Source organism: Megachile rotundata, chromosome 14 (genome assembly GCF_050947335.1).
Source record: "Megachile rotundata isolate GNS110a chromosome 14, iyMegRotu1, whole genome shotgun sequence".
In the NCBI taxonomy this organism is placed as follows: domain Eukaryota; kingdom Metazoa; phylum Arthropoda; class Insecta; order Hymenoptera; family Megachilidae; genus Megachile; species Megachile rotundata.
Window position 1 is genome coordinate 3,454,706 of NC_134996.1, and position 26,103 is coordinate 3,480,808.

The 26,103-nt window shown below is 33.1% G+C and overlaps 2 protein-coding genes and 1 long non-coding RNA gene across 9 annotated transcripts in view; 2 read left to right on the top strand and 1 right to left on the bottom strand.

Moving 5' to 3' along the window:
• Positions 1 to 26,103, bottom strand: part of qin (tudor domain-containing protein qin) — a 441,068-nt gene that overhangs the window by 53,708 nt on the left and 361,257 nt on the right. The gene's annotated exons all lie outside the window — the stretch shown is intronic.
• Positions 1 to 26,103, top strand: part of LOC143265784 (uncharacterized) — a 265,363-nt gene that overhangs the window by 5,595 nt on the left and 233,665 nt on the right. The window lies entirely within an intron of this gene.
• LOC143265786 (uncharacterized) lies at positions 18,312 to 25,755 on the top strand. Its single transcript, XR_013040490.1, has 3 exons — positions 18,312 to 18,642; positions 18,726 to 18,809; positions 25,288 to 25,755. It is a non-coding gene; the product is annotated as an uncharacterized LOC143265786 (long non-coding RNA).

Sequence of the window (26,103 nt, forward strand, 5' to 3'; positions counted from 1 at the left end):
TAGGTAGAGGTAGTGCTAGCTGGAATCTCGTTTACTTTGCTAAATCAGCCGCAGAGAATCCACTTTAACGTTTTCGCGGCAACGCAGCGTTAATTATACTGCGTAAACAGTCAAAGGGAGTCCTCGAAGGAGGAGAAACGAGTGGTAGTCGCGGGAAAGACCTTGTCAGAGCTAGAAAATTAAGTTCATCCTCGGCGGGAGTTTGAGCTCTCTCTCGAGGCCGACCTGGAAACGAGTCTTACGAGAGCCAAACGATCAATATACAATATCCGCCTTGATAAACTCTCTCTCGATCGTTCCATCGTCTCTGTCGATATTTAATTAGTGAGATCGATCGAGATCCACGAACAAACACGGATTAACCGTGAATTTCGAAATTTATTCCCGCAACTTAACGTGCCACCTCTCGATCCGATCCTCGTCGATGATCGACGGGCCCGCGTTGTTCCGTCTACATTGATTTGCCCGGGTCAGAAAATCCAGCAGCGGATGCAGTCTCGTTAATTCCACCTATGTAAATGGGAACTCGTTGGTATAATTCAGTTCTATAACGTTTCACTGAAATACAAAGAAGCGCTATTATTAGCAATGAATCCATTTGTGAATTTAAAACCTATCGAGAATGCCAATGAGTACGATTGATGAAGAGACGATGATGTAACGGAAGTGTTTCTCAATGACTTTCGAAATCGAAATCCCCATAGGGAAGATGTATTTGTTTGGACTTGCAGGTAAACCAAAGAACCTTGAATGAAACGTGTTTAAGAAATTTGATATGAGCGGTACTATATTTCGCGAGTAAATTTGATTATTACTGGTAAGTTATGAAAACTAAATGGTGACACTGCAATCAGATGATATTTCAGCTGAAATTTTAATAATCTAAGATTTCAGATTGAAAATTAGAATCGCGATACGTTATTACGTATCATATTGCTAAATGTTATACTGTAACGCGCGTGCAAGTAGCTAAATGTATCGGATAATCAAACTAACTGGTCAATTTTGGAAAATCTTTAAACGCGATCGTGAAAGAATTTAGGAGAATCTTCCTACGTATCAAAGGACACTTTACCTATGAATAATATAGGCAAACGGATAAAAAAATAAAGAATACGAAAGATATGATATGATTTAGATATGATTTTAAAAGTATATCATACAAATGTCATTAAAGAATTGACATCGCTGCCAATGATCACTATTATTCAGCGTAAGGCACATATGTATGTAAACAGATACGCATATACATATGTATATACACTGCTCAAAAGAAATATGGCATAGAAAAATTTTAGGCAAAAATTGGCCAAATTCGACTGATGATAACTCCGTGAAAAATCATCGCAAAGTTATGCTCTTTTTTTTAAATTAAAGCTTGAGATCTCTACTTTAAGACCCTGTAGGTCGATTTTAGATTTGATGCATCTCTACGACAATAACACTGTAAATGGGAGGTCATGTTTGATATATTGATAATTACAAAGTTTGACGAAATGCATGGACTTGCCACATTTTTTTTTGGCGATACTGTTTACAGGAGCATAAAGTACAAACCTTTATCTTTAATTTCCAGTATGTGAAAAACCGCTACCATTTTTTTCTGCAAAGATACAGAACTTTAAAGAAACTCTTGCATTTATAGCATATACCGCCAGTATTAGAATTACCCGATGTGCAGGTCGGAGAGGTTGCTGGACAGATTTTGCACATTATATGGCTCTGACAGGAGCCTTTTCTGTGTGTATTTGTGTGTGAGAATCTGTGTGTGTGTATGAATTATCATCGAGAAGCCTCGTTGAGAATCATTCTCGAATTTTGCAGTCCCAATTCAATTTGATTGCTTCCATATTCTGCAGTAAGTCCAAATTTGAACCCTATAGAAATTTAACAAGACAACCTACCAATCTGTAAGATCTATCGCAAGTCTTAACTGAAATTTGGAATGACACTCCACAGGAAGAAATTAGGGCTTGCATTAACGTGAGTAATCGACTGCAAGGGATAATTCAACAACGCGGTGGAAACACGCGTTATTAGAATTCAAACATACAGTTACACAGATACTCACACACAAATACACACAAAAAAAGGCTCTTGTCAGAGGCATATGATGCGCTAAATCTGTCCAGCAACCTCTCCGACCTGCACATCGGGTAATTCTAATGCTGGCGGTATATGCTATAAATGCAAGAGTTTCTTTAAAGTTCTGTATCTTTGCAGAAAAAAATGGTAGCGGTTTTTCACATACTGGAAATTAAAGATAAAGGTTTGTACTTTATGCTCCTGTAAACAGTATCGCCAAAAAAAAATGTGGCAAGTCCATGCATTTCGTCAAACTTTGTAATTATCAATATATCAAACATGACCTCCCATTTACAGTGTTATTGTCGTAGAGATGCATCAAATCTAAAATCGACCTACAGGGTCTTAAAGTAGAGATCTCAAGCTTTAATTTAAAAAAAAGAGCATAACTTTGCGATGATTTTTCACGGAGTTATCATCAGTCGAATTTGGCCAATTTTTGCCTAAATTTTTTCTATGCCATATTTCTTTTGAGCAGTGTACACATTCGAATATACATTGTATACATATACATTTTTTTTAAACGTTTATAATACATATAGCACTTTACATATCTTTAAGCCATCGTATTTTTATATTTTTTAAACGTATGTCTGTAGGTATTTCATCAGCACCATTTAGACTTACACATTTGTGCATTTCTGCTAATTTGTTCGAAATCACTTTTACAGAGATCCCATTTGTAGATTTGGAATTATGTGTAACTGGACATTTACAAAATTTAAAGGTTCAGGCATTTTTAAACGAAAATTTGAGGTTCTGAAACAGTTGGGAATATGAAAATAGAAAATTTTTAATTTCTACATCGAAAATTTAGAAAATTTAGAAATTGGACATTTCAGAATTTAGAGATTAAGAAATTTCAAAATAAAAAGTTTATGGGTTCTGGAGACCTAACAATAAGGGAATTTTAAAATTTGAGAATTTGAAAAACTTGGAATATGCCGATTTGGTGATTCAAAAGTTCCGAAATTAGAAAACTGGGAAAATTAAGAGCTTTGAAAATGTTTAAATCAGGGAATTTATTTGAAAAATTAAAGATCCCGAAATTAAAAAACTGAAGTAATATGAATGTGATCCGTTTGTTCGGTCATTGGTTTAAAAATATTAAAATCGTAAAAGTTGTTAGGTTTTAGAAAACATGACTAACAAGGCAGCTGGGCAATAAAAGTAAGCAAATTAAATTAATTCAATTCATTATTCTAATGATTTCGATATTTCTGAAAAATGTTTTGTAACACATTCTTCAATTTTTTGTAACAACTTATAGTAAGGGATGGTACTGGGGCGAGCATTAAAAGACTTGCAATGCGCATTAGCATACAAAGACTGTTAGAAAATCCAATTCGCACTCCTAAATATATATTTGAATGGGCAGAATCACCTTTATTAAACGTGGCATTTAAGTATGTAACACAAAATTAATACATTAAACATACTGATTGTTTAGAAGCTTATTTTTTACACACACTGGAATACTGTTATTATAGACACTAGAAATTTCACAACCTTGCGCCATTATCGTATAAACAAATGTTATGTAAGACTTACCAGTGCGATAATGATAATTCTGCGTTTAATATAATGAAATAACTTCTATCAAATTTTTCCCACAATTATTTAGTCCACCCTACACAATAATGCTCTCCATACATTTGATCATAACCCCTTTCATGCCATTCTCATAAGAGGAAAGAACCTCTTTCTCGCGGTTTCCGTCAAGCAATGACGCCTTTTTTGTAGAACATAAGCAGTGAATATAGAAACTAATATCTATAAATGTAGTTATGATTAAAAAATATGTCAACGGCCAAGAGTTGCTACTTATATACTTTTCAGGGTATAAACAGAGTCATTAAGTCGTATATGAGGTCTTTTCGTATTTGATTTTGGACCAGTGATATAAAACAACCAATCATAATAGCTGAGCGCGTGACTCGCTTATCTAAAACGGAAGTACCCGCATCTTTTGCAGCTTGTATTGGCGTCAGTTTTCAAGGCTTCATTGTTCTAAAGAACTCATTTTAAAGGGGAAGCTTCAAAGAGCATGACCATATTTTTTTTTTAATTTAAATACTTTGCGCTCCCTATTAAAAAAAAAACGCAAAAAAGAGTTTGTTTAAATTTTACAGCATTTTATAACAAATTGGCGGAATTAAAAAAAAATATTTTAAATGATGACTTAATCCTCCGCCCCGCTCAGGTTCAACAAGCGACGTTAATTCAAGTGACATTAAGTCTATAGTCGAAGTCAATCCATCCCAATCGGTACGACACTGAATGTACCATACAAGCGTAGAAAATCATTTGCGCCAACTGGGTTATATTTCTCATCTTAAGGTTTGGATACCGCATCAGTTAACTGAAGCTAAATTGGCCGCACGCATATCCATATGTGAGTCGCTACTGAAACGCCAAGAAAACGACCCATTGTTTAAGCGAGTGGTGTTGAGAGACAAAAAATGGGTCGTCTACGATACTGTAGATAAGGGTGTCATATATTACGAATTGTTACCAGTAGGCAAAACGATTGATTCAACTTCATATAGTATGCAATTAATGAATCAAGCAATGGATGGGACTAAGCAATCGGCACAAAACGTCCAGAACTAGCAAATCGGAAGGGTGTCGTCTTTCACCATGACAGCACCAAACTTCATACGTCATTGACGACTCGGAATAAATTGATTAGCCTTGGCTGAGATGTTTTACTTCATCCTGCGTACTCACCAGATCTTGCCGATTTCGACTACAACCTGTTCTGGTCGCTACAGAACTCTATGAACAGAAAAGCCTTTAGGGATGAAGAGAGCGTCAAAAACCACCTGGATTCGTATTTCGCCGAGAAGCCCCAAACGTTTTATGAATGCGGTATAATGAAGTTGGTGAAATGATGGCAAGAAATTATAAATAAAAATGGCCAATAAATAACTGATTAAAGTTTACATTGTGTATCAAAAAACTGCGTTTTATTCTGCTTTAAATAATAGAATGAACTTATTTGCCAACCCAATACACGGTGTGATAAAGGAGTTCATACAACTTTTATTTATTTGATAAAGTATGTACTCATTATAAATTTAAACTGTCTCATTTAAAATTGTCCTTATTGGATATAATGCACTTATACCGATCTCATAAGAAGAACTTTTTATAAATATTTCAATCTTTCGAAGTTTAGCGATTGCACGAACCTCTTGATCATACGGCATACATAAATGTTACATTGAATATATTGTTCAAGGCAATAACGTACACTTTTACATGACACACATGCTAACTGGGTTATGTGGTTAGTTTTGCGTGAACGATAATAATATATGGGAAAAGCATGAATGATATCTTCGGAAGATGAGATTGGTTATCGTTGCGTGAAAGAGGCTTCCGAAAGTTGAATATGACTGATGTGGGTATGTGTTGAAACAAAAGAATTTCTTGTGGTTGATTACATTTAGTTTCGGATGATTACGAAAATATCATTCCAAAATAAATAAACATTTCGTTATACTTAAAACAAAAATGTGATTTTCCTATTCATATATCTCGTATACTAGTTACACAGACAAGTTTCAAATCACTTAAACATATATGAGGTCTGTCCCAAAAGTATCCGACCTTCTTTAATTTCTTCGCACCTGACAATTTTATCGTCATTTGCCGGGTATGAGTATCAACTGCAAAGCTTTACGAACTTTCACGATATCGCAGTTTTCGTCGGGACGCCTTAGTTCATGTGTAACGTATATTTGTTTACAAAGCGCTTTTTATGTTCGTCGCATTCTGCTGTTGTGAAAAGTGAGGGAAGGATCAGAGCAACGAATTTGTATCAAATTCTCCATAAAACTCGAAAAGAGTTGTTCGGAAACCATCGATATGATGAAGAAGGCATTTGGGAATGAGTATATGAGCAACACACAAATCAAAGAGTGGTCTAAACGGTTCAAAGATGGCCGCACATCTTTTGATAGTAACCCACGCTCTGGGCGGCCTTCCGCGACAACAAGACCTAATAATATCGAACGTGTGCGACTTGCGATCAAGGAAAATCATCGATTGACTGTGCGAGAACTACAATGTGATCTTGGAATACCGAAAACTAGTTTTGGCCTCAATTTGGTTCAAACAGTGATTGGCTTCTTCATCACGATAACGCGCCAGCGCATGCATCGAATCTTGTGCAGCAATATTTGACGAAGCACAAAGTCATACAGCTCCGTCAGCTTCCGTACAGTACTGATGTAGCTTCCTGCGATTTTTGGTTGTTTCCAAGATTGAAAATGCTACTCAAAGGACACCGATTCGACGATAAAGAAACGGTCGAAACTAATAGGACGAAAGCTCTAAAGGCTATTTCGAAAAACGAGTTCCAGGACTGTTTCCATAAGTGGAAAGGTCGTTGGCAGAGTATTCTACAATCAAATGGGGACTACTTCGAAGGATGTCACCAGCCTGATGACGCAGAATAACACCAGCAGGGAAATATGAAGGAAGGTCGGATACTTTTGAGACAGACCTCGTATGCAATATTTACTGTGACCAAGTTAAGTAATCTAGAGTTATAAAATTTCGCCCAAATCTTATTTAACCTACTATGGTCCTAACAATTGCTAGGCAAAAAGTATTCCTACAGCTCAAAACAAATCGGTCCTGAAAGGATTTTGGATAAGAATTGTTACAAATATTTTAAACTTTCAGTTTGCTATTTTGCAACATTAGTATTCGCTCTAACAATAAGTCCGAAACATTGACTTGTGTAATGAATTCTACGTCCAAAACGGTTCACGTGTGTACTTGGTTCTAGGTCCGAAGCGGTTGACCTTTGTATGAATACTTTTACTTATGTCCGACACGATTAACCTTTGTATCAATTCTAATTCTTGGTCCGAAATGAATGACCTTTGTATGAATTTTGACGATACGTTTTAGTCTTGACTCCCTCGAAACGTCGGAAGTTTAAGGAGGCATGCTGATTGGTTCTCATTAGAAACATTGGTTTTCCAACCAACATGTGCCTTGACGTAGGACCCACCCTCTCTTGCGCCCTGAGCGCGCCCGTTTTGGAAAAGAGTGGAAAAGATACCGATGAGTACGAGAGGATCTCGAAGGTCAACAACGCCGGAATTTTTCCCTCCAAATGATACGCACGTTGTCCTAAAAAGTACTGCTACGAAAGGACCGAGGCCCGTCTTCGGTGACCTTTTAGGAAAAATCAAGTTTATGATGGAGTAGTTATTGAAGACGAAATGGTAGTTAGAAATTCTAAAGGCATTTTTTGAAAATATGTAAAACTAAATTGCCGGCGATGGCCAAAATCTGCCTTTCAAAAATAACTGTTAGTCCCGGGCCTATCATAAACTACCTACGAAATCCTCGCGTATTGTGTTCCGTTGCATGTTCAGAACAAAGGAGGAAAAAATATATAAAAATCACATCGTGGAATTAATAACTTTATCCGATTATGTGATTCATACAGAAAAGATCGGGCAAGAGCGGATATAAGAAATTGTTGCGAAGGGACATATAATTAATTTTATACCTGTAACAAATGAAAGTGTAATAGTAGGTCATATTAAAATAGATTTAAATGTCTCGAAATTGCCTTCGACGCTTCAACATAAAGAAGTAAGACTCGCGTTTTTAAAAAGTCGTGTGACTTGAAGAGAAGCACCAATACATCTATTTTTTTCAGACCAAAAAATGTTGAATCTGAATAAACTATACAGTCTTCATTTCTGTTAGTAAGATTTGTCCAACAATCAGAATGTTGCTATAAGTTAAAATTTTGGCAATGAAAGCGTAACAATTTCAGCTATGCTCGTATTTAGATACATGGGGAAGACATAAATATTCCGAATATCAACAAAATTAATACCAAAAAGTACGTGGATATATTGGAGAATGGTTTAAATCATTCATAAAATTGATTCTAAAAGATGGATATTTCAAATATGTAACACAATTGTTAACAGTACAAAATTCACAAAAGAATGGTTACAATTCATAAAAATGGTAGAACTACATGTCATTAGTACATAAAGATGAAGTGACAAATTTTAGCTATATGTATACTGCAACTAAAGCATTATGTTAAGTGCAATTATAGAAACGTCACTTTCCTTGAAACTACATACTTTTCAAATAAAGAGTCTAGCCGCATAAGATAGTCAAACATGCCCTTGAGCTAAATGAAACACCCAATCGTCAGTCGATAGCGCATTCAAAAAAAACATCTCACACCAAGTTTCAATCCTCTATCTTATCTGTGGAAGTAACAGAAAAGGAAGAATTGAAATTCCAGTTCTGAATGGAATTTCTACTGAATTTCGTACAAAAACATTTAATTTCATAACATATTAAATGTTGTGACCATAAACGAATTTGTTATTGTTTTAAAATTATCGATAATTTCAAATAAATAATAAATGAAGTGCTGAAAATTTGGTTTATAATTATTAGCAATTCTCATGGTAATCAACGTGTCGAAGTTATTGCGAAATATGCAGAAAAACGTTTCATGGTGAAAAAGACACCAGGTACATGTCCTGTTTGTTCACGTAGCAATGGTTCGTTCGCACGAGAGTACAGTAGTATCAAGGATCGGTGCATTCACGCGACGCGCGTACAACTCGCGGATTATGCACCTATGCATTATTGTCACCGCCGATTTGCCCGCACTACGTCAAAATGGAATTTATCGTGGTAGGCTTCGAACGACGACGAGTCACGCTTCGCTCACGTTGGCATACAATATATTTTGTCCAGACTTCGGGCAACGTAACATGAAAAAAAATAAATTCTGTAATACAATGTAAATCGATGATTTGCACATTTTTTCGTGGACTGTTATTTTTAACCGACTTCGAAAAAGGGGGAGGTTACTCAATTCGCTCAGTATATATATATATATATATATATATTTTTTTTTCTATGTATGTTCACCGATTACGCCTAGCTGGGTGGACCGATCGGAACGAAACCTTTTGCATCTGGTAGGTTCTGACACCCCATTGGTACCATTATACAAAAATTTTTCATTTTTTAATTGCAGAGTATTGTTATTGCAAGACAACCGGCAACTTTTGAAATAGATTTTCCTCGATTTTAGTGCGCTTTTAATATCTTATCACGGGCATGATTCTGAACAATTTTGTTCATATACAAATTTCGCGGAAAGCTTTAGTTTTCGAGATATTAGCGAAAAATTGTTATTAACTTTTGAAATCAACTCCGACGATTTTAATGTCCTTTTAATATGTTGTCAGGGGCATGGTTCTGGACAACCTTTTCCTAATGCTTAATGGACGGAAAGTTTTAGTTTTCGAGATATTAGCGAAAATTGTTGTTAATTTTTGAAACCAACTTCAAATGTCCTTCTAACTATGTCCTTCTAGTACGTTATTAGTGGCATGATTCTGAACGAGTTTTTCCTTATGCATAATTGACGGAAAACTTTAGTTTTCGTGATATTAGCGAAAAACTATTCTTATTAATATTAGTGGAACGCCCCTGCTATGCACGGGAAAGTCAAGAAAGGGCAATTACAATGCACTGTACCAAAACACTAAGCTTTACCGCTCTGACACGCGACTTATGCAGCAAGATGAGTTCACGTTGACGTTGGTGTATTATTCACATTGCTTGGTACAGTCTCCGTATCGTTCTAAAAATGCATCAATTTGATTTGTTAGAAAATTTGTTGCGCAGGATCAGCTATTATTTTACGGATACTTTGACCATTGCGCAGTCCTAAACCGTAAGAGATACACATGCGCAGTAAATTTTTGCAAAGAAAGTTAACAAAGAAAAAAACGAATATTCATGTTGTCTTTTACTTAATTATGTTCATGGCATTTACGCAGACAAAAAAAGCCCGGAAGAACTGTCTCACAGTATCCTATACAATTCGCTCCATTCCCTCAAAAAGCGTGAAATAAAATAATTTTAAGAAAAAAAAATACGCCGACTTCGAAATGCACTAAAAAGTATAAAATAATTTCTATTTCCTAATGAAGTAATTTCTATTTCATTCAATCATACAATTACGTAACAGATATGAATGAAACCTATTTACTCGTTAGGTAGTAGTATATTAAATACATTTCAACCTTTTCGGAGGCGGCGCAAAATTAAAAGATTTTCTTGAACATGTCAACCTTTGGACAGCCGAACATAGGCTAAGCTTATATTGCTATTTTTTTTTCTATACATATATCTCGACAGCACACCGCGAAGAAAGTGTTAGTGCGTATAGAATGTAACTATGGTCTATCTAAATTCATAGAGTATGTAATACAATTTTTAACGACGGAAGACTCGATCGCCGCATATTCTATAAAGATAAAGCCGATCTGCCGCAAATTTGGTAATTCCCGCGTCGTGGGCTCCGTTTATAGGTTCTTAGATCCATGGCTTCCACATGCGAACGAAGTCGATTCAATTTCATTTATATCAGAAACGTTGCGAAATGAAGATGCAGTCGTTACATTTACGTATATTACCAGATATATCTATAATGGTACGTATTCTTTCTCAGGATTTATTAATTTCCAATACGCCATACCACAATCAACTGGTTATTGGCAGCAACGTTTACTGAGGTATTTTTAATTTTACACCGCCTCAGAAAAGGTTGAAATGTATTTAATATACTACCTAACGAGTAAATAGGTTTCATTCATATCTGTTACGTAATTGTATGATTGAATGAAATAGAAATTATTTCATTAGGAAATAGAAATTATTTTATACTTTTTAGTGCATTTCGAAGTCGGCGTATTTTTTTTCTTAAAATTATTTTATCGAGAGTTAAAGATAGAATTTAGATTTCTTAAAAACTTGCAATAAAAATTCGAATTATCAAATGTTATACTTTCTGTTCCAACACAAGGTGGACGAAAAATCACTTTCTGATTTCAATTGACTGCATAAATTTTAATAACAAATGGAGACACAAAATTGAGTTAGGGAAATATTTATTAACTCTGCTTTTTTGCAGCAATATTCTTTAGATTGTGGAAAATAACATTCATTATGATTATCCTTATGCAGTCGTGATTTTAAATTTATTATTTTTGCTGCAGCTGGAAGAATTAAGTATGGATTACAAATGGTTCAAATGGTTTACAAATGGCTAGATATGCCGGCGCGACAGGTTCACCTGACTTTGCAGCACTATATTGTATTTTATGGAAATACGAGGGATAGATTTGTGCCGACGAACTCAACACGTGGGGTAAATTTAGACGCAATATTATTAACGGGATAAACTATAATAATGTTATTATCTAAAATTCTGAAAAAAATTAAAAATTCTGAATGAACTAATAAAAAGTAAAGTAAACAGAACTCAGATTTATGAGCGACTGCAATAATCATTTAATGAATACATATAATCTTTAGTAACTAAAAAAAAATATTAATGTAAAAAATACTGTTCGATTTAATAAATAATTTCCTAATTCAATTTAATGTTTCCGTTCGCTTTTAAAAAGTTGATAGTCAACTGAAAACAAACTGTAACTTTTTGTTCCACCTACATATTAACTGTGAATTTAATTTACAACATAATTTCAAGAAATAGGTTTCGGAGTACATCATTCTTTTTGAATCGTTAAGTATTTATTATTTTTATGAATTCTAATGCTTATACAAAAATATGACTAAAAAATATCGTTTCTTTAATCACACCAAATGGTGATAGCTCCTTAATTTTCAATATTGTAATAATAATATTGTGCTTTTTACACGTTGCGGTTCTAAATGTGATAAACATGATATTTATGTTCATCACGATTGAATTTTACTTGCCTGAACCTGGCACCCGACTTTCAAAAATTTTATTTCTTTCAATTGTATCGTATTCAGCTTCGTTTGTACCCGTTTGTACCACCTTTCTTTTCGCGTATACCCTAAGGGGTGAAAAGTTACTAGGGGGTGAAAATACCCCAGCACCCCACTTTACCATTTTTTATTTCTTTCAACGCCATCATAAAAAGGGATGTCTGTAGAGGTTTGTACCACCTTTACTTTCATTTGTACCCCAAGGGGTGCGTTTGTACCGCCGTTCAAAAGTATCCCCAAAGGGGTGACTTTACCATTTTTTGAGACATTTCAAATCTTCTTGCGGGTGCTATTTCCTATTCGTGTGTACCCGTTTGTACCACCTTTACTTTCGTCTGTACCTCAAAGGGTTCGTTTGTACCGTCTTCTGAAAAAATCTCCTAGAGGTAACTTCGTCAATTTTGGGAATTTTTTAAATCTTCTTGGGGGTGCTGTTTCCTCTTCGCCGGTAGAGGTTTGTACCACCTTCACTTTCGTTTGTACCGTCTTCTGAAAAAATCCCCCAGAGGTAATGTCATTTTTTCGTCATTTTTTGAAATTTTCTAAATCTTCTTGCGGATGCTCTTTCCTAATCGTTTGTAGAGATTTGTGCTATCTTCATTTTCGTGTGTTTTATCTTCAGGGACAACTTAGAGCGGGTCTAGAACAATCTGGTTTTAGATTTTTTAAATTATGAGGTAAGCAGGAAAAACCGAGTAATGTTTCAGAACAATCGATTTTCTTATTATATAAATTAGTGCTATTATGAAAAAAGAGAAGGTCACTTATGCGGGCTTGGAATCGTAGATTAGTGTCTGACTGAGAGTGGTAAGTTTTCAAAAATATTGACTTTTTAGAACTGAAATTTTTAAATACGTTTTTCTCGAGAGCATCTTTTTTAAGCTATCGTGATGTATAACTCAACAAACATTTAATCACTCGTATTACCTCAATCTTCTTCCTATAGGATAAAGTTATTAGATTTATGTTATCTGTTATTTACACTATATTTACTGCATAATTAAACCGAAAATTTTACTTAAAAAATTTGAATTTTTTCAAGGCCTCGGATAATATTCAGTCATTTTATACATTTTTATTGGGTCTAGATACTTCCGATAAATAATTCCATTAAACAATGTATTCGCTTTGTTTCCTGATGCTGCACGAAATAAAAAAGCGGAAAAACTGCACGCTGACCAGCACCACCAACGCCGAACACACATAGAACGACCTTAATAATGTCACAGAAATCAAACGTATTAAAATTACAAAAATGTTTCTATATGTTGAATCGTTGACAGAAATATACAGTAAATTTTTAAAATACTTGCATCTCTTTTATTATACAAAAAGATATTGAATATTACTTTATTATTAGTTGTTTACTTATAAAGTATCTTCCATATCGGAGCTAAGCACGAACAGATCGAGCAACAGTTGTCAAGATCCTCGTGTGATCGATGTTAATTTCGGATAGCAAGATGAAGCGTCAACTGCGACGCATCGGCAAAGTTTTCGCCGTAAAGAGAGCGAGGCTGAAAGAGCGATCCTTGAATGAAAATTATTTCTCGATCTAGACCGAGCAAATGGTTCGAAGTGGAACGCCTTTCAAATCGTCGATCGACGCGGAACGGAGACAGGTAAAGAGGGGGATCCACAGAGAGAAAATGTCTGTCGTTTGTTCTTGGCCGTTGTGTGCGCGTGACTCTGAAAAACTCGATAAAGCGTAAGATGCGCGTCATGACGCTTTCGCAGAGCCGCCACTCAAGCAACGCTGCCCAATTTACATTTCGAATGCAGCTCGAGAACGGAAGATAAATACTTAGTGGTATCCATTGAGTTTGCTTTGCCCCGAGAGCCCCTTTTTATAACACGTAACTGGCTCACCACTCGATTTCAATCAACCTATTCTCTTTTCCCAACCACGATTTTATTCTTCTTTTAGGACTTTTCTTTGAGCTCAGGAAATCTAACCGGATTTTCTTCGATTTTTATGACGAGTGTATTACAGTTATTGCCTGCCTAATACTAAACAGAAGTAAATTATTATCATCGTGTTTTCATTTTCAAACTCCTTTCGTTCTGGTCACTTACAAAATTAATACTTTCAATAATAACTGTGGACTTGTACACTTGAATAGCAAAAAATATGCATGTACAATGGTGAAGAATAGGAATGAATAAAGCTATAAGTGCTAAAAATAGGAAAGCAACTTCTACTTATCAAAATGAGAAGATATTGCCAAAATATATAAAAACTTATTGCTTATAAGGTCGATAAATAATTGTAATTATACTTCCATTCACAATTACTGGTACTGACATTCATACAAAGGCTCTTTTTATAAATAAAAAAGCAATCTTTTAAAAAATGACAATTACAGCATTCTTTATTTCTAGTTATCAATTATAAAACCTTAAAAGAACAATTTGATAGACAATTGTGAAAGAGCATCGAAGATAACATATTTTTAAGGAAATTCTCTGGATTTACTTGTGGTGTTTTGTATAGGTGTAGAAGTATACGGCACCACCGTCCGTTTTCAATGCTGTTAGGTCTTAGAAATACATATTGCAACGAGAGGGTTAGACTTCAGTTAAGTTCTGGCAATACAATAGTTTAATAGATTTTTTGTTCTTTTAGAAATGTATGCTATTTATAATTCATAGTTCTCAAGTCGGAACAGAAATAGGACCCAAGGAGTCATTACATTCTAGTGAGTTTTTTCCTTGATTTATTGTCGATTACATCTGCTATCAGAACCCTTAGGCCTTAGTCGTAGAGTCTTTTGTTTTATTCTGAAACTTTTGTTTTATATTTTGAATTTATTTTTCTGCTTATATACATTTATTTTTATATTAAATTACCTACAATATAGTAATAGTTATTATTATTCTACGTTATATTTTACATGACAAGTACACAACCTTTATAACACGTGTCACGTCCGAACTTCAAATGCTTGTGCGACAGAGGTTCAGTAGATTTCTGCAAAATTATAATGTACCATTTACTTCATATGAGAAAAATTTGCACTCAAACTTCCGTAGTATCAGTACAAGAAGTTTCTGCAGTTAAATATTTCGAAATTTATGAATTTCGAAATTTTTAATTTAAACATCCAAATATTTGACGTTTGAAAATTGAAAAACTACGGAATTAAAGATGTTCGACTTTTCTGAAATTTGTAGATTTGAGAATATGGATATACCAAAAATTGATAATTTGATAATTTAGAAAAGAAAGAATCTTGAAGTTAGGAAATTTCGAAACTTAGAAATTTGAAAAATTTAGATATTTGATAATTAGAAAATTGGCCATTCCGATAACTTGAAAATCTAACAGCCCGAAAATTAAAAAATATGAAAATTAAAAACACAAGATTTCAGTTAATAAAACTAAAGAAATGTTGCTTTTAATCTAAAGAGCGGAGGACATTAATATTTCCTTATTTTCTGGATAGGTATGTGCAGTAATTTTGTAGAATTATTTCTTTTAATGTTTCTTATAACCGTCTAGAATTCAAAGCATCTCACTGTCCTGGAAGTTGTATATTCAGCTTAACTAAATGAATGTAAATTTGAAATAAAAATAACATATTTTATATTTTTAATACAACATAACAAAAACAACTGAGGCTATAATAATTCTTTTACCCTGTTAAAGTGAAAACACGGAATATAAAATAATCTTTTGGTTCCTCGAAACACAATTCGAGATACCGCGTCGATTTAATTCGCGTTAATAATTATGCACGCGATGCGCGTTTCGATTCGTTTCTTTTATTCCGTAAGCGTAAATTTATTAACCTACCAATATGTTGCGCGTTAATAATTTATTTCTTGTGAAAATAATTCGATTCAGAGTGGTCGCTGAATAAACGTATTAATTAACCAACTGTAACGGACTGCACATTGCAGTTTCAAAGTAAAATTATAAATTCAATGCGTGGATATTTGAAGGTTGGGTATAGTGGTAATTTAAAGATTGCATTCGTTTACGACAAATATTTAATAATACGAGAAAATCTATGTATATCATCAAAAGTTTCTGTAAGTTATTAAAAAAAGAGAAATATCTTGTAATACATAGATTGGTATGATTAATTTTTACTTATTTTTATTATTGAACATTTATATAGATTAATAAATCATTTTTTAAAATAAATCAGTTTTATTTGACGAAGTCGTTATTGCAATAAACGTGCATCAGGTGAATCGTTCGTATTGAAGCGTATATAAATCGATCGAGTGCAGAGAATATTCATGACAATTATTACCAATAATTAATCTTTAATTATAATAGGCAATGCTCCTTTTAATTATTACCGCCAATAATTCATTCGGAATTCATTATTACCACTTTTTAATTTATAAATGCATTCATTGTCCCTCTGTCGCTGAAAGACACAAATCGATCAGCTGGATCCAAAGGAATATCAATATTGCATAATAATTTTCGCAATACTACTCGTTTGAAGGTTATTAAGTAGTCATTTAACATTAAGAATATTGCTGAAACCTTTATATAGTAATTTTTATCAATTCTTAAGTGGTATAAGTATCAAACTGTGATGTTATTTCTTCATCAAATTGTGTCAAGTTTTGTCTGTTTTTAATTAACTACTATACAATAAGGATATTAATAAAGTCTTTATATAATCATTTGCATAAAACTTGAAACTGTCATTTGATGTACAATAGCAGGTATTTTATAGTATTTTTATGTCACAAAACTGCGACAAACTTATTATGTTTCGAAGTTGGTCATTTGAAACGACAGTATTACTAAATACAATACTTTCATAAATATCGGCACATTTAACACCTCCGACAATGAATAACAGCCAACAATATGATAAATCCTAAAATGTACTGCTGATATCTGACAATTAACAGCTTATTGCCAGTAAGAAGAGAGGGAATGCATAACAAAACGGCTTAAGAGAAACGGTGAAAGTAAAAACGATAAAAATACGGGAGCTGCCCTATCCTCCAGTTAGAGTCGCTTTTACCACGGATGATGGCAAGAGCAACAACAGCTATACTAGGATATCTAGAACCGATGGAAAGTGTCCTGACGTGAATGGACGCTCGAAACGTTCGAAAATTGCCTTTGAAAACGACATTAATCGGCCGCGATAAAAGGCAAATTCGCACGTGAGAGTATTAATTCTTCTCTGTGCTGCACCCTCATCCTCCTTCCATAGCGATGCATAAATTATTTTAATAAATCGCTCGCTATAACGCGCAACGTAGGATCCACGTCGAATCCAATTAATCGTATCACATATCCAGCCGCGTTTCAATTAAAATTTTTGCAAAAAAAAATACTTTGCCACCGTTAATGCTCGTGCGAACAACGCATGACTCATCGCTTAAGCAAGAATCACATGGAGAGAATATGTCCTCCCTTTCAGTTCCTCTTTTATATTTTTCTCTTTTTATTCTTCGAACACTTTGCATGTTGATCCTTCTATCTGAGATGGGATACGCCGAGCAAATGTGAGAACGTTTCGAGAATATTGAATATCTAGGAAAATGTATGTTATATAACCAGGAAGCAATCAATTCAACTTCCTATTTGATAAAAATTATTATTTATAATTTGTTGTTAGTTATAATAAAGTAATTCATACGAAATACTCGTTTCAGAAATGCTTTAAATAAAACAGAAGAAATGCAAGATTCAATGAGAAGACCAGACCGTCTTTATTTGATACCGCTTAATATTAATATCTTTATAGGTCGGAAAGAATGATGGACTTTTTTCAGAATTTGCATTTACGGAGAGTCCGCTTTTAAACAGTGAAATCTTGGAATTTAAAAAAATTCAAATTATGAAATTTGGAAGACGTATCACATTCTTTAACTAAAGAATTTTAAAATATTTAAATTTATAACTTCCAAAATGCAATAATTAGAAATATGAATTTTCTAATTTTGAAATTTCCAAATTTTTCAATTTCCCAATTTTTCTATTTCTCAATTTTTAGAACTTCTCAATTAGTAAGTTTTTAATTTTCAATTTTTCAAAATACCTGATGCCAAAATTTTTGACTGCCTCAACTTCTGTACATCGAAATCATCAAATTTTCATATCATTGAATTCACAAATTTACAAAAATGCCCGAATCTTGCAATTTTCAAATACTTACATTTTTTAATTCTACAAATTCTCAAATTTCTAATTTAAAAATTGTCAAAATTAAAAATTCTCACTTTTTTAGGAACCTTAATTTGCAAAATCTCAAATTTACAAATTTTTCACATCATCAAATTATTATATTCTTAAATTTATAATTTTCCAAATTTCATGTACTTTTTGTATAGAAAGAAACATATTTTGTATTATTATACGTCGAATATTTTATAACATAGAATAACGCGTTGTTAAATTGTAATTAATTTTTGGTGCAATCGATAGAAATAAATTAAAGAACAATAAAATACAAAGTTATATACCGAAGTTATGAAAACGCTTTACATAAAGAATTGTTAACTATTGTTTCGTCCGGAAAGTTCGTGCGGATTTTCAATAGGTGGCATAAAAAAAAGTCTGAAAATAGTAGAATTATCGAAAACAAATGATATTGGTATTTATTCTAAAAGACGTTACCTCAGGCATATTTGTCAAAAAGTTTGGTTAAGGCACGTGTATTATTATCATTTTTAACAGCGTTAAAAATGGAGACAAATAAAATGCATTATAGGTATTTAATTTTTACAAGAAAGGTAAAAATGCCACACAAACTTCAGAAAGAAATATGCGACGCTTATGGTATGCTCGATTTAAAGATGATGATTTCGACCTACAGGATCAAGAACGGTTGGCAAGCCCTCTACTAGAAAAGAATATCGAATTAAAGAACTAATAGCAAATGATCCACGCAGTACAGTACGTAAGTTGGCAGAAACATTAAACATACCAAAATCTACCGTACATGAGCACATTGTAAAATTTGGTTACGTAAATCGCTTAAACGTGTGGGTTCCCCACGATTTGACAAAAAAAAATCTCATCGATCGCATTTCGATCTGACAAGGAAACATATCGAAGCGCGACACACCGATTTTAATGAAACTTATGTGAAAGATAGTTCTCAAGAAAATATTTGACACGTATTTTTTTTTATCGACCATCGTTCACATTGAAGGGGAGAAAATAGCCCTCGAAGTTGGGGGTGGAAATCATACTTTTGGGAATATCTCCGGAATTAAAAAAGATAATTGGATTCTTTTTTTGTAAATTGTTGGTTTTTTAATAGGCAATTTTTGCGCGAAAAAAAATTTCAATAAACTTTATTTGTTTAAATAATATTTTGAAAATTTATAATTTTTATTTAAATTTTTGCACTAAATGTTGATCTATTTTTTTGCAACTTCGTGTACGTAAACTATGGACAAAAATAGAGGATACGTGTTTTTGGAATTTGTTGTTTGTTGCAATGTTTATTAGATATATAATTTAAAATCACCTCCTGTGAAAAGGGGCAATCAGCATTTTTATTAAAAATATCATTATTTTTACAATCTTTTACAATATTTTAGACATTTTATACCTCTTCGTATGCCGTTAATTGATTTCTGAATAATTATTGTAAGCGTCGCAGGTATGACGCGGTTATGATCAACGCCGCGCCGTAAGGAACATAGGCTTTTATGGCCAATACTGCTTTTATACTTTTACAGGCGAAAGACTTCATTCTAAATAAAATATTTAAAACTTTTGGAAACATTAGGATTTTTTAAGAAACTCAGAAAATAAAAATAAATTAAATAATTTTTTAACAATATTGGCCATAAAAGCCTATGTTCCTTACGGCGTTGATCATAACCGCGTCACGCTCATACCTGCGACGCTTACAATAGTTGTTCAAAAATCAATTAACGGCATATGAAGAGGTACAAAATGTCTGAAATATAGTAAAAGATTGTAAAAATAATGATATTCTTAATAAAAATGCTGATAGCCCTTCTTCACAGGAGGTGATTTTAAATTATATATCTAATAAACATTGCAACAAACAACAAATTCCAAAAACACGTATCCCCTATTTTTGTCCGTAGTTTACGTACACGAAGTTGCAAAAAAATAGATCAACATTTAGTGCAAAAATTTAAAACAAAAATTATAAATTTTCAAAATATTATTTAAACAAATAAAGTTTATTGAAATTTTTTTCGCGCAAAAATTGCCTATTAAAAAACCAACAATTTACAAAAAAAGAATCCAATTATCTTTTTTAATTCCGGAGATATTCCCAAAAATATGATTTCCACCCCCAACTTCGAGGGCTATTTTCACCCCTTCAATGTGAACGATGGCCGATAAAAAAAAATACGTGTCAAATATTTTTTTGAGGACTATCTTTCACATAAGTTTCATTAAAATCGGTGTGTCGTGGTTCGATATGTTGCCTTGTAAGTTAACATATAGATGGCCACGACCACTTACATATTTAAGGTGCAATTCGATTAGTGTGGTAAATCCTACAATTTTATATAGTTGTCGCATCATAAAAATTTAATTCATTGTTTATAATGCACTTGTGCAGCTCAATAATTATAAATATACTAACTACAAGGCAATACTTTAAAATTTTTTTCCGAATATTCAGGTGGTCCTTCGATCCAGTATTTTTTTGTTGGCACACGCGTGCAAAACACCTAGAAGGTTCGATTCTTGAAATAACCGCAAGCAACTAACTCACGGTTTTTATAATAGCTACACGTTTGATCATCACATATCTGATTACTGTACATTGTATATTCATATAACATATCGCCATCATATAGTATAGAAATCTACGAGAACTACTATAATATCTAAGGTAAAACCTATAGTCTACTGTAAATAGACTGAAATTAATGACTAGATTTATGAATACGATTTCAGTTTGCCATGATATCTATCCAGTTCCATTCGATCTAGGATCGTTCGAGTATTTTAATAATTTATCGTATCACGAAACGATGTTACCACTCCGGTACATCTTTCTCTATTGGAATTGTAAAACTGCGACGCGTTTTTCCTTTCACCGTGCGCGTAATTGTCTAGTCTGAACGGCACTGATAAATTCTAACCTGGCCACGTCGAAGCGCGTTCATCCGTCGCGAGTAGGTTGAGACCTGGAAACATACTGAAGGCTGTGCTAGCTCCTACCTCGAATAGCTCAGTTTCTATAAACATTCTTCGTTATCCAGCAATTGTAACTTATTGATAGAATAGTTTAGATCTGTTTAAATATCATTCGCAACATCAATAAAGGGAAATTTAAATTTCACTTAATACACGGTACTATATGAAAATAGATGTTCATATGCATAATATACACAGGGCGTTTATTTATGTTTATTATAGTAATTTGCCAAAAAAAAAGTAGAAACAATAAATCATTTCCCATTGTGATTGCATCATTCTATTTATTGCACTTCATTAGGCAGCAGAAGTAATTATATCAAATTTGCTTGTAAAAATTCTACATATTTTATTGTGTGTGCATGTTACCTGGTTTGTAAAACTGGATTTCTTGAAAGAGCCACAGCAAAAGTTGCCCGTTTTAAGTAATATCTTATGATAACCTGATACTCAGATAAAAATTTAAGCTTGCATACAAGAATGGTTTTCGAAATACCGGGGGACAGGAGGCAAAATTGACAAAAATGAAAGATTTGTGCTAAAATCGTCGTATAGATCTATTCAGCAGCTTGTAAATGTATACATATATGTATAAAGTACAAACATGCTTCAACAGCTGTGCTTTTACAGTATGGACGTACAGGGTGTCTACGCCTAAAGTGTGATAGCGCGATATTTCATGAATTATTCATGTCATGAAAATTTCTAAGCGTTATATCTCGAAAACTAATAAAGATCGGATAAGTACATAAAACCTTGATGAATTCGTTTTGAAAAGCACTATCGCCTGATCGAAAAAATATATATAGTTCCATTTAAAAAATGAAACTTCACCATCATATCTTTTACATTAATAACATTAAACAAATTTTGTTTACGCCAAAACATAGAAACCCTTTTACCCTGCAATTTCCATATAAACACTTTTTCGTGACATCAATAGTTCATGAAATATCGCGCTGTCACACTTAGGCGTGGACATCCTGTATTTGAAGCATAACACCCGCAAGAAAACGATAACGATTTGAAGAAAAATAAACACAGGCAAACGCTGAGAAGTTTTGGTGTCTGGGAAACCACTGTTATTCACCGCTCCACAGCAAAGCGAGGTGGATAAAACTATACAATTCATATACCACACATTTCGACAAAATAAGTTACAAATTATTTAGTTACAAAAAAATTAGTACTTCACTAAGTTTTATGAACTTGAACGGGGCATTCAATTATTTTCTTTGTTTCCTTTTCTAGTTATTTTTACAATTTGAAAGCTCAAAAGTTTGAAGAGTTTAACTTGAAAATTCAAATTTTTTTGAACTAAGTTTTTCTTTAAAGATTTTTATTTTATACAGAGTGAAAATACATTTAGATGAAACCAATTTGTTTTGTAAAACTTCGTTAATAATAAAATAAAACAAAAAAAGTAACGACACTTATTTTTCGCTATCTAATTTTTAAACGCAACAATACCTGAATAACTGAATTTTATTTAAATAAGCATCGTTTTAAAATACAGTTGATAAAAAAATGTATCGTGTACAAATGATTTCTCCTTCACTATACGATCAGAATCTGTAAAAGGAAAATATAATTTCTAATTAGAAAAATAACTTTAACCTTCAAATTACCTTGAAAATGATTAAACATTAATCATTATCTATTATGCCTTAATCGTTAAAACATAAAAACAAATAAAATTATTGGATTTTACCCTTGAATCTGTGAAACTCGTGCTGCAAACATTTTTATCGAAATATGTACCTATTTGCTGTAATAATTGGTTGTGAAGTATTCAAACGAACATCCTGTATACCATCGTACTGTATACTATTACTTTAATATCTTACTTTTAATTTTTTATTTGACACCATATACTATTAGCAAGCTATTATTTAATCTAATAATATTCAACTGTATATATTAATTGTAATTATGCGAAATAAAAATTGTTTTCAATATTTTCGTAAATTACGAAACTTACCATTCATTTATATTTGATAAACTACACAAATTTTATAATATTTTAGTGTATTTATGTAGCACATTTTCAACAGAATGGAGGGTTAATTTAATTAATAACAATTATGATATTCAGATCAAAAGTCAATAGAAAATATATGACTTATTACTATACTATAATAATTTGCTTTATAATAATTAATATTAATACGGTAATGCTATAAATACACAGCAATTAACACGTTCCGTGTCGGATCGTTTTTTCAAGACTTACCATTCAAGGCCGCGTGGGGCGCATACGCCCCACGCTTTAGATTTGTGTTTTTTTGTTTTGGCATATGTTTTATTATGATTAAAATAGTGCAAAAATCATAATTATCAAGGAAAGGGTATACATTTTAAGATGCATAATACAACAAAGCAATAAATTTATTTTTCTAGGAATTAGTTTAACAAATACCTGGCTAAACATTACTCTATTAAGCGACTTGCATGGCCTGAGCGGAAAGTTCAGCATGGGGCGTATGCGCCCCACGCGGCACGGAACGTATTAAAAATCCTTCTTATTACCGTAGGTGTACATAATTCTGAAGAAATATCGTTTGCGCACTGTTTCCATTGAATTCTTATTATACTTTTTCACGTAATGTTATTAATTTAGCTCAGAAAACATGATTCAAAAACCCACAATATTTGCAAATTACAATACTTTCCAGTGTAAATTATTTTAATGTTATTATGGAATATCAGTAAGAAATACCGGTAAGTGTAGTAATACGAAATATTTGAAATATTTCGTTTGTTCTTGACACTAAATGGGTTTCAAGGTCACGATATGATACATCGTTGAATTCGTTTCGGTACGCTCTTTCATATGATATATCAAAATATATACCATTCCGTTAAAAAAACTGAAGGTTACCTTCATATCTCAAAAAATAGTATAAACATGAAAAAAATATATACTTCGTTATGCTGATTATAAAAAACACTACCACTCTTTCCTCTTTCATTTTTTTCTCGTACCAGTCGTTTACAAGAAAAACGCTGGCTAGTAAATCTCTGAACACCCTGTATACGATATTAACCCGGCAACCTTTATGAATCGAGAAGATCAAATAATAGTTACTAGATTAACACATTCGTTTCTTATTACTAAAACAAACCCAACGATCTGTACTGTGTGCAATGCACAAAGGACCCCGCACAGATCTTATGGAAAATGGCCCCCGGTTAAATTAGCTGAATTTTTTATATGATGTAGTTCATGATGTCCTGATCAAAAGTTCCAATGGGCTCAAGGTCGTAAGTTGAATAGTTTCCGAGATATGGAGGGTCAAAAGTCAATAATAATTTCTTATTATTCACGCTGTCGCGCGACCAGTCTATACGCGCTCAGACTGGTCAGTGTTTTTTATTAATAATTAAAAAACTAAGCTTTAACCAGCATTTTGGTAAAGGAAAAAGTTGTTCAGAATCACCCCAGCTACCATCCCCTAAAATTATGCTCACCAGTAGCCGAACACTCTGTATTAGTAACAATAGTTTTTCGCTAATAACTCGAAAACTAAAGCTTCCCCTTAATTGCGGATAAGGAAAAAATTGTTCAGAATCGTGCCCTTGATAACATATTAAAAAGACATGAAAATTGTCCAAAGTTGATTTCAAAACTTTTTAACAGTTTTTCGCTAATATCTCGAAAACTAAACCTTTCCGCGAAATTTGTATATGAACAAAATTGGTCAGAATCATGTCCGTGATAAGATATTAAAAGCGCACTAAAATCAAGGAAAATCTATTTCAAAAGTTGCCGGTTGTCTTGCAATAACAATACTTTGCAATTAAAACATGAAAAATTTTTGATAATGGTCCCAATGGGGAGTCAGAACCTACCAGATGCAAAAGGTTTCGTTCCGATCGGTCCATCCAGCTAGGCGTAATCGGCGGGCACATATAGAAAAAAAATATACTGATCGAATTGAGTAACCTCCTCCTTTTTCGAAGTCGGTTAAAAATGGAAATTTGTGCAAGAAAATTCTAACATTTTTAATAGATATCGATCTCTATTATCAAATGTAATATCAATAGGTTCACGACATAGTCACAAATCAGATGTGGTCACCAATAACCTAAGAAGGGGCATGTGACCTTAAGTATTCGATTAAAAAAAAAAAATTGCGGTTGCTCCTACTTTTCTTTGTCCGAAAAATGAAACAAAATTTTTATCAAATTCAAGGAAGACTGCAGCTTCAATTTTGAACATCGTTTTCCTTCGATAGGTTGGAATTTCATTTCAAGACCTTCAGGGCGCGCCAGCAAGGCCGGAAGATCGAGGGCCAGGAAATAAAGCAAGTCGAAAGTTTCCAGCTGCGCCAGTTCCAGAAACTGGAATACCTTGTTTCGTGATCTGGACTTATATCGTATAACCTTGGTTCGATCAAGGAAACGATATCGCTAATGACCTTGTTGAACAAGCATGTCGGAAATCAGCATTGGAAAAATACACAGCACAACAGACTGATCTTCTGTATTGATTTTTAAAACACTATTTTAACTTTCACTTTTAGTTTAACGTAAATTAATGAATATCGGAGTTGAATCAGTGGCGGTCCCTGACGAACGGGATAATGATGCTCCAAATATTTGGAAATATTCTGTCCGAATATTCTTGTAATGTCAAATTTCGTTACAATATAGTTTGTAATTTATTATGTAACAAATATATTACAATAAATAAATAAAATTTATGTTTTTACTAACCTCAAGAAGCGCTTTATTACATAAAAAAGCAATTGATTCAATAATACTAATATGAACAATAAAAGGGAGCAACCATTTTTCCAACAATATAGTGTCCGAATATTAATGCGAGTCACTGTTTTAGATATGAACGATATCATTGTTCAACTGTTGAAAAATCCTTTGTTTCTTCAAAATTCGTATCAAAATGAACGAAACATTTTCAATCGTAATACGCATAAGTCTATGAAATATATATGACTTGATTTGTACATATACGTTAAAAAATAATACATATAGTTATAATCAAAATTCAAGAAACGAAAATTAAACGAATTTTTTAACTAAATTTAAAT